The sequence below is a fragment of the Tachysurus fulvidraco genome, chromosome 12 (assembly GCF_022655615.1).
Source record: "Tachysurus fulvidraco isolate hzauxx_2018 chromosome 12, HZAU_PFXX_2.0, whole genome shotgun sequence".
Lineage (NCBI taxonomy): Eukaryota > Metazoa > Chordata > Actinopteri > Siluriformes > Bagridae > Tachysurus > Tachysurus fulvidraco.
In genome coordinates this window covers 18,937,283-18,950,592 of record NC_062529.1, presented here as the reverse complement: position 1 = coordinate 18,950,592, position 13,310 = coordinate 18,937,283, and the positions used below count along the sequence as shown (strand labels likewise).

The 13,310-nt window shown below is 36.3% G+C and overlaps 1 protein-coding gene across 3 annotated transcripts in view; it reads right to left on the bottom strand.

Annotated features, from left to right (window-relative positions):
• Positions 1-13,310, bottom strand: part of LOC113656919 (leucine-rich repeat and fibronectin type-III domain-containing protein 2) — a 116,604-nt gene that overhangs the window by 74,292 nt on the left and 29,002 nt on the right. For 2 of the 3 annotated variants that reach the window (XM_027168389.2, XM_027168391.2), the window contains exon 2: positions 8,205-8,367. The exons of the other annotated variant lie outside the window; for it this stretch is intronic. The gene's annotated coding sequence lies outside the window, so the exon portion shown is untranslated. The remainder of the gene's footprint in view (positions 1-8,204; positions 8,368-13,310) is intronic. 3 annotated transcript variants of the gene reach the window in all.

Sequence of the window (13,310 nt, the reverse complement as noted above, 5' to 3'; positions counted from 1 at the left end):
CTGCAGACTGTAGTTATGTCCGCAAGGCAAAACACGAGTTAATATTAATGTCCTGGTGGTAATGTATTATTATTTCTGTATTAACAACTTACATACTGTAGGGACTTGTAGAAGCTTGTAAAGTGGATGCTCTGCATGATCTAATGGAATATTAAATGGTTTAAAAACACGCTGTTGCTTAACAAGTGAAAAATCATTGTGTAATCATCGATAATGTGTTACGGTTATTAAATACCTGTTCCAGTTGCAGCAGTTTTCTTAATTGATTAAAAACTGTGATGAAAGAACTGTATTTCTTTATATTTATATGAGCCAACCTAGCACATACTTACATATAACCATTGATTAATGCATTGATTAAAGGTAGTACCACAGACCATGTATGATCAATTAACCCTGCATAAACAGGAAGTAGTAAACAAATCTATTTCTATATCACATTTCAGGCTGGAAATTTTAGAAAATACAAAGACTTTAGGAAAAAACGTTCTCCGGTTAAAAGATGATACAATATATTGTCATCAGAGCAGCAAGCGTTATTTGCGAAAGCTGCCTCTTGTTGAAATAATATTTGTCTTCTACTAAATAAACCATCTTGTCACTCCTTATAACCCCTCTGACCTACTAGCACTGCTTGACTGGTCCCTCCATCTCTCAGGGTACACATCAAGCAGAGATGGTGGACTCCAGTCATATGACTTGACTCGAGTCAGACTTAAGTCGCAAATCTGAGACTCGAGACTTGCTTGACAAATATTAAAAAAAAAACACTCGAATTGACTTAGACTTGACATTCATGACTTGAGACCTGACACGAACTTGAGTTAAATGACTCAGAGATGGGGGACTTGACTTGACTCGAGTCAGACTTAAGTCGCAAATTTGAGAATTGAGACTTGCTTGACTAATATTATAAAAAAGACTCGACTTGACTTTGACTAAACATTCATGACTTGAGACTTACTTGTGACTTGCACATGTGTCACTTACTCCCACCTCTGACATCAAGACTCTTTTCTGTTCTGGCATCGAGGTGGTGGAATGAACTTCCCCTAGATGTCCGAACAGACCTATCGCTTCCTGAAACACTTAAGCTAACATGTATTTTCTCTGTTTGTTTTATGTGTATATTTAATAAAATATTAAAAATAAAAAAGTTCTTAAAAAAGAAAAAAGAAAAACTGAACAGAGTTTTAGGTTGATGGTATCCTAAGTCTGTAGCATAGTGAATCAGCGGTAATGTATTCACTGATAGACACTTCAAAGCGTTTTGTACGTCGTTCTGGATTCTGCCAAATGTCGTAAATGTAAATGTAAATAAATCACAACTTTTACTTTACTGCTGGAATGAAAAGGTCAAAACCATGCATCAGAAATTGTTATTTGAAGGTAATTTCAGCAGGTTTGTCAGAGTTGTTCATTCGTATGTACGTTATGTGATGATTTCCATTTAAATGACTGTAATTCAACATCCAGAATTTTAAAGCATAGACTGGAAATGGAAATGCGTTTTTCAATGATGGGCCAAATAATCGTATTATAAATGGTGGATTTGGCCTGCAGGCCCTATTTGACTTAGACAGACTGTATTGCTCAGAGTAGCATACCTTTAGCAAACAGCCATGAAATTTCATATTAAATTCCAGCTGCTCATGGCAACCCTTTGTGACTTTAAAGGGAACTCTCAAAAATAAACTAAATAAATCAAATAAAATGAAGAACTTCATTTCTAGACAATGTTTGTTGAAATGAACATTGTTTTTTTTAATGTAAACTGCGCACAGATTTATCGCTATGGAATTTATCGTTATACCTTTCGTTTGCTTTATAAAATAAAAGATGAGCGAAAACAAGGCAATGCAATTAACATGAAATGACTAACATCTGCCTGAGTAAGACTGAAGCTGAGGAATGAAAATATTTTGAATGAAACTCACCACAAGAAAGGTGAGTTACATGCAGAGAAAAAACCGTCATAGAAAGCGCAAGCGAAGAAATTCATAATTATGACACTTTTCTTGCTTTATGGGAGTCCTGATTTTGTGTGTGTGTGTGTGTGTGTGTGTGTGTGTGTGTGTGTGTGTGTGTGTGTGTGTGTGTGTGTGTGGACTTTTTAGTAATCAGTACTCACACACATGTCTGACATCTTTTCCACTGACTGGTATTTTGCATAGAGGCATATAATGATACAGACATTGATTTATCTATATCTATTTAATGCTCCAGATATCTGTATATGGATATCTGTAAATGTATTTGGAGTTTTGGTAGGCGTGGCCTAAACTGAAAGGGCTTTTTTGTTGTTGTTTTTTATTTATTTATTTATTTTTTTTTTTTTATGAACCCTATTACTATCCCTTACAGTAGGACAGCGCTGTTAAATGTAAAAATAACTATGAAACAACATTTATAACAACATAATAATAATAAAAAAAACTCTTCTGGTTTAGTAAACGGTTACCAAAAAAAAATTTTAAATATATTTACCATCCTTAGCATCTGGCAAGCAAGGAAATAAAACTTTGCTGAAAGAAACAGTGCACCTCTTATTCATATATGCATTTGCGTCCGTTTAGACGCATTATCTATTCAGTATGAATAATGTACTCATATCCAGTTCCATCCCTAGTGTATACATGCAATAAGGCGTTTTATTCTAAAGTGTAAAGACAAGGATACCCATAATAAATGTGATGCGGTTCTAATCCAACATTTCTATCTTCATTAGACAACTTTTACATTTTGTTCCACTGGAAACAATTTGCTATTTTCTAAAATCATTAATTTATGACAAAATAGTACCAATTCAAGCAGCAATCTTGGACGGCGTGTTTAAAATATTCTCCATTTTTTTATTTATTCAAAATTCATTTATTCGATATTATTTTACAGCATTGCTAAATACTTGATTCTGATTGGTCAGGAGGTGTCGATTAATTTCATGGCAATGGACTTTCTCTGTAGCATGACAGCCTGTTTTATGTTTTGTTTTGTTTCAGTAGCTTCACAAGGACGGAAAGAGAATCTGCTGATGGAACGACTGATATAAGGGATAACTAGCTTGTTTCGTGGAAAGCATTACATTTATTTACTTGGTTGGCACATGTACCTCATAAATACTGTGAATTTGTAGGGGAATGCACCTTTATAGTTCACATAGACATCTTCATAACTCACTTAGACAAGTAAAAGCAATTCAATTTCCTACAAGAAGGAGTTACATCATATCTACTGTAACTCCTGTATGGAGAGGTGAGAGTTAGACATGTCATAGATGTGTCAAAGCTCCTTGGATGTGCTGGTGCTGTGAAAAAGTATTTGCCCCTTCTTGATTTTTTTTATTTTGTTGCATATTTGTCAAAATGTTTCCTCTTCATAAGGATTTCGGACAGTCAACGAGAAGATGCTACATGTGGTCTCTGAGGACAACGATCCTCAACATTTTGCATTTACTGTACCTGGGTTATCTTTGTATCATATTAAAACTCGTTTTATGATCTAAATCATTTAAGTAGGACAAATATGCAAAAATATAATATTTTCTTCTTTTATATGAAGATAAAGCAATATAGTGTCCTTTAGGGTTGTTTTATAAGACGTATTCCATGCATATGGTTGTGTTATGAAGGTAGAATATAAGTATGTGTCACTGATTGGGCTTTTTAATCCTTTATTGCCTTAGTCATACATTAATTCTTTTTTTACTCTTACACTTACGTTTTGACAACCTTTTCTACATACCAGACCATCACAGTGCCACATTCCACATGACATCTCAGTCTCCAGCGTTCTGTTACTGTTATAGTTACTAATCACCTGTTGCTTACTGCAATTACTCCACATGGCTTCAGCTTTGCTTTAAAGGAAAACTAGACGGTGAATCTAGCATTGGTTCATAAACTGCAATCTGTGGCCTCGGCTCAAGATTTTAACCTACCAGACTGATGAGGACAAGGACCCGCTTAGTGATAAAAGCACTCATGTGGCACGGTCATGTTCCACATGACCGACATTCTGCCCTGATATTATCCTTGTAACAGTCTGAGCAGTTGTTTTCCAAGGTCTTCGATCATGGCTCCTTAGGGAAACATGCAGGCAAACAATTGTTGTCACTGAGGCAAGGAACCACAGATTATATAATAAGATTCTGCACCTGGCTATAGAAAGCTGGGGAACATATCAAAGCTACAAACTGCTTCAGTAGAGCAGACGCCCGAAGGAAATGCTGTACGAAGAGCTCATACACGTAGATCCGCTCGCACTCTGACGATTCATCCAGCTCCCAGTGAGACCTGATAGACTTCAATGAGGCAGACGATATCTATTTTAACGATTATAAATGCTTTTCTGTGAACAATGAGTGACACCATGGAGGTCTGATAAGGAAAGGAGAAATGGTGTAGGGTTTAGATTAGTGCACTTAAATTGTTCATCAGTCACCGCTCTAGAGTCTAAAATGCTTGCAATGTTGCAATGCCATAGTAAAGTCCACTGTAATATAGTAGAAAAAAATTGTGCTTCCAGAGCCGTGGAGTCACCACAATTCCGTCTTAACTCAGTTCCTTCATAGTTCTAGTTATAAAAATTCACAATTGTTGGTCAGCTGGTCTTCATTGTCTTGGACTGTCTAATGTCTCACTTGTGAAAGAAACTTCACTAAATGAAAGGCCTGTCCCTGCACTTCTCCGAACACAGTAAATTCAGGAATATCCCCCTGTGCTCTGGGGACAGTTCAAGACTCAGTTGAAACAGGTGGATTAAAAAAAGGTGAATCGAGGGCTAATCGGCCAAGTTCTGCATGGTAGGAGAACTCCACAGGCTTCTTGGCTTAACCAACTTTCCTGATGATTTACTCAAGGATTTTGCTCTGTCACCTTCCCAGTAACCTTGCAGTGGAAACGTAAGCCTAAAACTCTCAAACTGGATAGCACAGCATTAAGTGCTCCCTGTTCTCTTTATTTGTATTCTCATTACAAGACATTCTGGTCTCTCTCTCTCAATGTCCTTTTAAGTAGACACTTGACATTGTAGCTGTACTTTCACACACTATGGCAGAATAGCTCACATTTTACTAAAGTAGCTCTGTCTGGTAGAAATTATAATGTTCAAAAATCCCGACCCTGGAGGAGTAGAAATGTTGGTTTAAGGGCGTGCGTGTCCATTTCTCATACGTACTAAACCTTGGGATATGCAAACCCAAATTAGTTAAATCTTTGTTGGACCTGCTGGGGCCTTTTTAATTTCACACTCAGCAACCAAGCCTGAAAGGGGTGACCTACTTGCAGAATGGATTAGGTCACCAGCCTTCCATTTTTCCCTTGGCCAAGTGGGCCTTCAGTAAACAACACGATACATAGCAGAAAGGAAATGTGGAAGCAGCCACATTCCATGAGACAACAAAGTCGGCACAATGGTGACACAAGCAGTACCCTTTTGTACATATAGATAAAATGGTCTGACTCGGTTTCAAAAATGTATCTCACTCATTCCATGTTTCATTGCTAAACCTGTCTCTACAGCCTTGCAGGAAATGAGACCTTAACTTCATGGTCCAATGGATGTTAGAGCAGCCAGGCCCACCAGATTTCAGTCCTGCTTGTGTCCTAGTGCACCATCTGCTTGATTGTGACCATGCATATGCAATTCCTGTAGGTTACATTTGAGTCATGCCCATGCTCATTGAAGAATTCCTGTGACAGCATACATTAAGTGCAATCTAAAGACCCAGGGGTAGGACAAGGTCTCAGAACAGCATCTGTCATGTGAGTACACAACACCAGTACTTTACATTTCAGTTTTCTTATTCTTTGTTTGCCCAACCAAAACGTTTCAACAATTCGTTGGATTATTTTCTTAGTCAGTAGGATTTTTATTTATTTATTTATTTATTGCTTCATTGAAAAAAATGAATATTTCCATACATGGAGACTCTTTCAGTCTTTCTTAATGTGGCTTACATATGGCTTGATGCAACATGAAAACAATCCAAAATATCACAAAGATGGAAAGTTTTTACTGGTGAATCTAGAAAATGAATACTTTGCTTCTAAAGTTGGGAATACTTTTGAGTATTGTGTGAACTGTCTGTCATAATTTTGCATTCCAGCAAATTATATCATTATATTATACTATATTTACTTCCTTACCAATACACCATGAAAAATGACTCTCCATTATGATTACAATAACGTCCTATTACCTTTATAGAAGTTCGTAACAATAATGTTCACACTGTTCATACCGATGCTTTGAACGATGTATTTCTTCTCAAAGGCCTATAGTACCTCTATATATTAGAATATCATCTCAAGATTATATAAGAACCGTAGACAATTCCAGATTAACTGAAAATACGCCATGCGATCTGTGCTAAGTATCAGTCTTAGTGATCAATCTTTCTACAGTATTCCTCCCCCTTCTTGTTCCAGAGTAAAACCGCTGCCATGTCTGGGACAGGAATGTGTAACTAATCCTATCTCAGGGGTAAGATGTGAAACATGCCAGATGGCAGAGTAGAAACGACTAAGAAAAGTGTCAAGTGGTGGACAGCCAAGCGTACTAAGAGCTTTAGAGCTCACTGACTGGCTGTCTGTGTGGCCACACGGGGTTATGCCAGTGCAGCAGCAGATCACTGACTAATGACTTCTAATGATTATATAATGGACACAACGCTGTAAAGGAGAATAAAGCAAAATTATCATCTAAGTGACTTGTCTTCTTTGATAAAAGGCTGAGATTATTTCCTGAATAATTAAAAGGTAATTGGAGTTTGCTTTTTTGTTTTCCCTGTCTATGCAAAATAAAAAAATAAAAAAAAATTATGTGTGCACAAGTGGTACGGTGAGATTGAAGACTTCCCAACATTAGAAAATCACATTAAAAAATACGTTTAGTCTTAATACTGAACAATGGCAATATTGGAGGTGAGAGCTCATCTGAAGTAGAGGAGTCCTCTCCCAACAGAATCAATACTAATAATGAGCTGAATAAACAAAGAGACATCAATTTAATCCTTTGGTTGAGGGAGTACATGCAGTACCTGGAGATTTATATGGACACTACACGTATGTGTTGTCCTTATCTCATGCCTGCATTTCGTATTTATTGCAATGTTTATGATTTACGTGGACAAGGATCACAAATGTATTGTTATTTAATAGCTACACCTTTTTGTGTATTTGAAGCCTATCACTGATATGTACAATTATTATATTGACTTATTCATATTCATATTCCATCCCCACAAATCTTACACCTTTCCTACACCAGAGATAGTTTTGTTATTGTTGTATATATGTGTGTGTGTGTGTTCACTGCTGTGTGTGTGCACTTTGGATGGGTTAAATTCAGAGAACGAATTCTGACTATGGGTACGTCACTGTATCTATCCACCAGGTCAGCCAGATCTTTTTTTATCATCATTAGTAACATTGCTTTACTGATTTGCATAAAGTAAAGCATCTTATCCTTCAATCGGGTGTGTACATTTTAACAGATTGGATAGATGTCTTATAACCTTTAAAACTAGTTACTTATATTTCTACCAAACAATTAATATCAGTTTTTAAATAAAAAATAAATAAATTGGTATTTATTATAATATAATATAATATAATATAATATAATATAATATAATATAATAGAATAGAATAGAATTCAATTCAATGCACTAAGGCAGTTTTTACACCTCAAGCCAACTTCTTGTTGTAATGATTCACATATTAGTACACATTTTATGCAACAGCAGCATTTAAAAATCTTAATAGCAATTTGGTTGAAGAAGAAGAAGAAGAAGAAGAAGAAGAAGAAGAAGAAGAAGAAGAAGAAGAAGAGGAGGACCTCATCAAGGTCATAGAATGACTTCTATTCTTACACGATTACCATTTTGTCCACAGAATCTTGTTGTGAGTCAACATAAGTTTACAAAAACATTGTGTAAAAAAAAACTTTAAGAGCATCAATTAAGAAGTATTTATCTCAAGCTGGCTTGGGCATATGATTCACTCCAGCATTTTTGATGGAGATATCAAGATTGAAAATAACCACTTGAAACTTCAGGTGAATTTGAAGTCATATTGACTAGCAATCAACAAAGAAACAACTGGTTAAACAGCAGGCAGCAATGTAGATGCAACAAGCCACCCTTACAGTACAGGAGCTGACAAATAGCAGCAGTAGAAATGCAGCATGGTTTGTTTACTGACCTCCCTGCCGCCCTGCTGTGAACAAACAATCAGAGACGTCACGTTATCTCTCCCTCTGTCTCTCTTTTTCTTTCTCTCCTTCTGCTTTTGGAAGAGAGAACCAAGGTGACTTCTATTCTGGCACATTGACAAGGTTATACTCTTCATTGGGTCACTCTTTCACCTGCAAAACAGCAAAAAGGCATTCAGCTTCATTTGGACCGGAGTTTACTGAGTTGCTTTGTTTCAAATGGAAAATTATTAATCACAAATTGAAACCTTAATTTCGTGAAACGTGTAAACAGTGCCAAATGGATTCCTTAATTCAAATACCAGTGGCTAATAGCACATCCAGTGGTTATAAATATACTGTACACATCTCTCTATACAGTATCTGTCTCTTGTTTTACAACAATGTCATCCATATTGATTCTTCAGAAAAGCATTTTCTACCACTATACCACTCTCAAGGCCCTTGGTATTAGAATTATCTAGCTATATGATCGAATTACTCGTATTATTGTGTCATAAAATGGTGTCATTCAGTATATTTGCTGAAAAAAAGCTCTGTTTCACTGCTTAAAAACAGAGAAAGTATATAAGTAAGCCAAAACTGTCAGCCATAATAACATCCATTCCTCAAGAGGGAAAGGGATCATTTATCCAAATCACTGAAGGAAATAGACTTTTTTTCTTTGCTGTCAAATCTAATAAGATGTAACGTAAAATCTGAACAAAGACTAATATGGTGGAACATGAAATAGAAGATGACAAGCATTGAAATTAACATCTAACAGGTGATAGGACGGGTAAAATTGGCAAATTTCAGAAATCTAAAGGAATAATTCTAGAAAAATAATCGCTGTAATTTTGGTGTTACCTTCCTTAATTGCTAACTTAGAATTATTTGTCAGCTTATAAAATACTACTTGATCCAGCATATGCAACATTCTATTCATCAAATATTTTACACATTTTCCATTTAGTCTTTAAAGGTACAGATATCACGAATAACAGATATCTTATTAATAAAATTATGCATACAGCCTATCCTATGGCTAATTAATATAAATGGAAATAAGCTATTAAAGGTTCTGCTGTCATCTTAAAATCAACAACACTTGTCCAGTTATGAATATGTTGTGCTCTTACTTATGAATGTCAATTATAATCAGAGCCATTCAAGTATTTGAATTAAACCTAATTATCAGACCCAGCTTCATCTGCTTCATCTCAACAGCATCTTTCCTGCCTCAAATGAAGTGGCATGAGTTAAGGGGAGGTTAATTGTAGTGCACTATACTGATTAACTTACACATAAGCAACTTGCCAATGGCAGCATGCTAGTGCAGCAGGTAGCACGGCTGCTTCACAGCTTCAGTGTAACCAGTTCGAATATGAGCTCAGGTTACTGTCTGTGTGGTATTTCCTGCTGGATTTCTCCCAAACTCTCGAAAACATGGCAGTAGGTGGACTGACTGCACCACATAGACCATAGGTGTGAAAGTGTGTACCCTGCGGGTATTCCTGAGGGTATTCCTGCCCTGTGCTTAGTGCACCCAGGATAGGTTCGTTATTCATGAGATGTTGTCCAGGACAAAATAAAGATGAACAAATGATGGATCACATAATAGTATTACCTCAGTCATTGGTGAGAACACAGTTAAGCCCCGATTTCTGGTACACTGTCTGTTTGTTGATAGTGTGTGTGTTATCTGTTGAGCCAATTTCAGCTTTTCCAGATGCCCAGTCCAATCTAGTTTTACTTCTGCTCTCCAGCGCACCACTTCATCACTCATCACCATCATCATTTCATGGCTATTTAGGTCATCTATTGTATTGTTATATTAGTTGAAGAGTGTGACTGCAGTTTTGTTCGGTTAATGGGTTTATGTGTTTGTGTTTTGCAAAGTAAGGAAGAAATGGAAATTCTGTGTCTTTTTTGGTGTTTTTCACATTCGTTATACAAATAAATTATTAATTTGTATCTTCTGTGTATTTACTGTGGCATTGGAGGATGAAAAAAAACCTTCTGGAACCATTTGAGTGTATATAAGGGGGGGTGGGGGTATATTTCTTCCTGCCAATGAATTTCCATGTGACCCATGGACAAGACATATGGACACTTGGACCTACAGCTGCTTCTCAAATGAAAAATAAAAATCAAAACATAATGAAACTAAATGACTAAAATTTAATGAAGCTGAATATTTCATTAATTATATTATTTGACTATAGCTATACTCACTATCCACTTCATTGGAAACACCACTACAATTGTACCTTCATGCCGTTTTCTAATCAGCCAATCATGTGCAAGCACAAAACAAACAATAATGTAGATACAGGCCAAGAGCTTCATTTAACGATCACATATTGCGATCTCTGTGATTTTGATCATGCATGCTTGTTGGTGCCAGATGGACTGGATTAAGCATTTCAGAAACTGCTGATCTCTGTAAACCATTGAGTGTGCATTGGTGATAGAAGAGAATTACATTAGAGTCTACTGCTTTCAGCCAAGATCAAGAATCTGAGACTATCATGGGCTTAGACTCACCAAAACTGTACAATTAAAGACAAGAAAAATTGTCTTGTCTTCAGTTGTACAGTTTTTTTTTACTGATGTGACAATCAACGTCCGTCGAACAATGTGCTTTCCATTAGGTCATTAAAAACTATTAAAACATTATAAAATCGTACAAATATCCCATCAGCCATACGCTTTTGAAAATAAAAATGTCTTTAGCCTGGACTTAAAAATATTAAGAGAAGAGGCTTGTCTAATGGACAGTGGCAAGGTGTTCCAAAGCCTGGGGGCAGCAATACAGAAAGCACGATCTCCCCTGCACTTGAGCCTCACCTTTAGGGTAAACAATAGATCCTGGTTGGAAGACCGAAGGGATCTAGCGGGTTGATATTCGGTCAGTAACTCCCTGAGATAAGGGGGGGCCAAACCATTCAGAGATTTATAAAAGAGGAGCAAAAATTTTAAAATCCACTCTAAAACAAACGGGCAACCAACGTAATGAGCGTAAAATAGGAGTAATATGCTCCCTCTTTTTTGCCCCACACAAGAGTCGAGCCACAGCATTTTGGACAAGCTGCAAGCGGAATAAAGCTGTCTTTGCAAGCGGGATAAAGATGTTTGATGTGAAGATTGAACATTGATTGTTAACTAAGTATTTAGATAAATAATAATAATAATAATAATAATAATACATTTAAAATGGAAGCTAGCAAAATTCTTATAATATTCAACCCTGAATCCCATTTTAAATTGCACATCTGTGGATCTGAAGGCTCCAAACACATCCTTCCATTTAGTTAACCACATGTCATATAGATCACATTAATTTGTGGAGACGGCAAGATGGTCAAGAAAAGTGGAAAGGCTCGGCAAAAAAATGCTGACAGAGCAGGTTTTGATCATAACCACCTATATAAATGGCAAGTATATAATATTCTAAATAATAGCTATTTAAGAATGAATAATGGCTGAATTATATACCAGGAAATGGTGAAAATGTGCAGAAATGAGCTTCAATGACTGCAATTTTCTACAGCTCTGGCATACTACTTTCCTGAGACTTAGGACCTTTATAATATTGTAAGCTATAAAAAGCTCCACTGAAGAATTTAGAGACAAAAAGGGCAATGCATTAAATTTGCATATAATAAAGCATGGTGATGATGATGATGATGATGATGATGATGATGATGATGATGATGATGATGATGTTGAGCCTGATCTTTAAGAAGTTTTTAAAAAAATGGCACGTCATGTCTGATACTGATTAAATTTGCTTTGATTCCGTGTTCCTGACCATGTCTGCTTACATCTGACCTTCCATTCTGATGCCCTGCTTCTTGTTAGAGTCTCAACACTTGAGACCACTCAATGCTGCTGAGGATGCCTAAATGGACAGGCTGGAGATACGTAAGGTTGCCGTAGATAGTAGCACATCACGAAGTTTAATTGCCACGATGAGTATTTGCTCTCAAGTCTCCATCAATAAACATCAGGAAAAACAGAATTTATGTTATAACATAAAATTAATATCCTGCTTACACACTTGCACCTTTTGACCACATAGCAATTACAGAAGGGAAAAGATTTTGTAATCGCACTATTATTGGGAGCCACCCAGATAAGGATGCGTTCCCTTTTGAGTCTGGGTCTCTCGAGGTTTCCTCACATCGTCTGAGGAAGTGTTTCATTGCCACCGTCTGGCTTGCTCATTAACGATATATAAATGTAAAATGTATACTGTATATCCTGAATTTATATATTCTATATAAAAGTTCTTTGAAACAGTTTTTATTGTTACAAACTCCTGACATGTCCCGACATACTACAGGCACTGTTAATCTTAACTCAACTTAACCTACAGGATGATTTGATTTCAGAGTGCAATCTGCTATGAAGTTTTGAGCAGATCTTCTAGAGAATGAAGTACTACCTACTCTGATCTATATAATAACTTATTAATCTACCAATCTAACAAATGTGTTGGACATAAGCTAAAGGAGTAGTTTATTTTACTTGTCTAAGCACCAAAATGCCTATAAAATGTTTTTTTTTTTTAAAGATCAGCATTTTCAAACAATAACAGACCAGTAGTCTCGAACAGTAATACAGGTAGTAATTCAATTCATAAGATTATAAGAATGTCCTTGTTCTAATATTTTATGGTTTCCATATAAACAGAGCCCTTTGCACTCCGTCCAGGTTGTATCCTGCCTTGATGCCCGATGACGCCTGAGATAGGCACAGGCTCCCCGTGACCCGAGAAGTTCGGATAAGCGGTAGAAAATGAATGAATGAATGAATGAATATAAACAGCTCCTGCATATAAGGACTTGTATAACAGACACTCCACAATATCAAACATTTGCTAGTTAAATAAAAAATCTTGAATCACTCCACGAAAGTGCGGATTTCTTAAAGGAGACACATATATTAAGTTTAACCAAGGATTCTCCAGTGTCTGCATTCTATAAAATTTACAAGACAGTACAGTACATTTTCCACCACAGAAGTCTTCAAGTCTAAGACATTCTGATTTCTTTGTAATATCTCCAGGTGGTTTTATTTCTTTTAGATTTCAAGTAAAGAAGAAATCA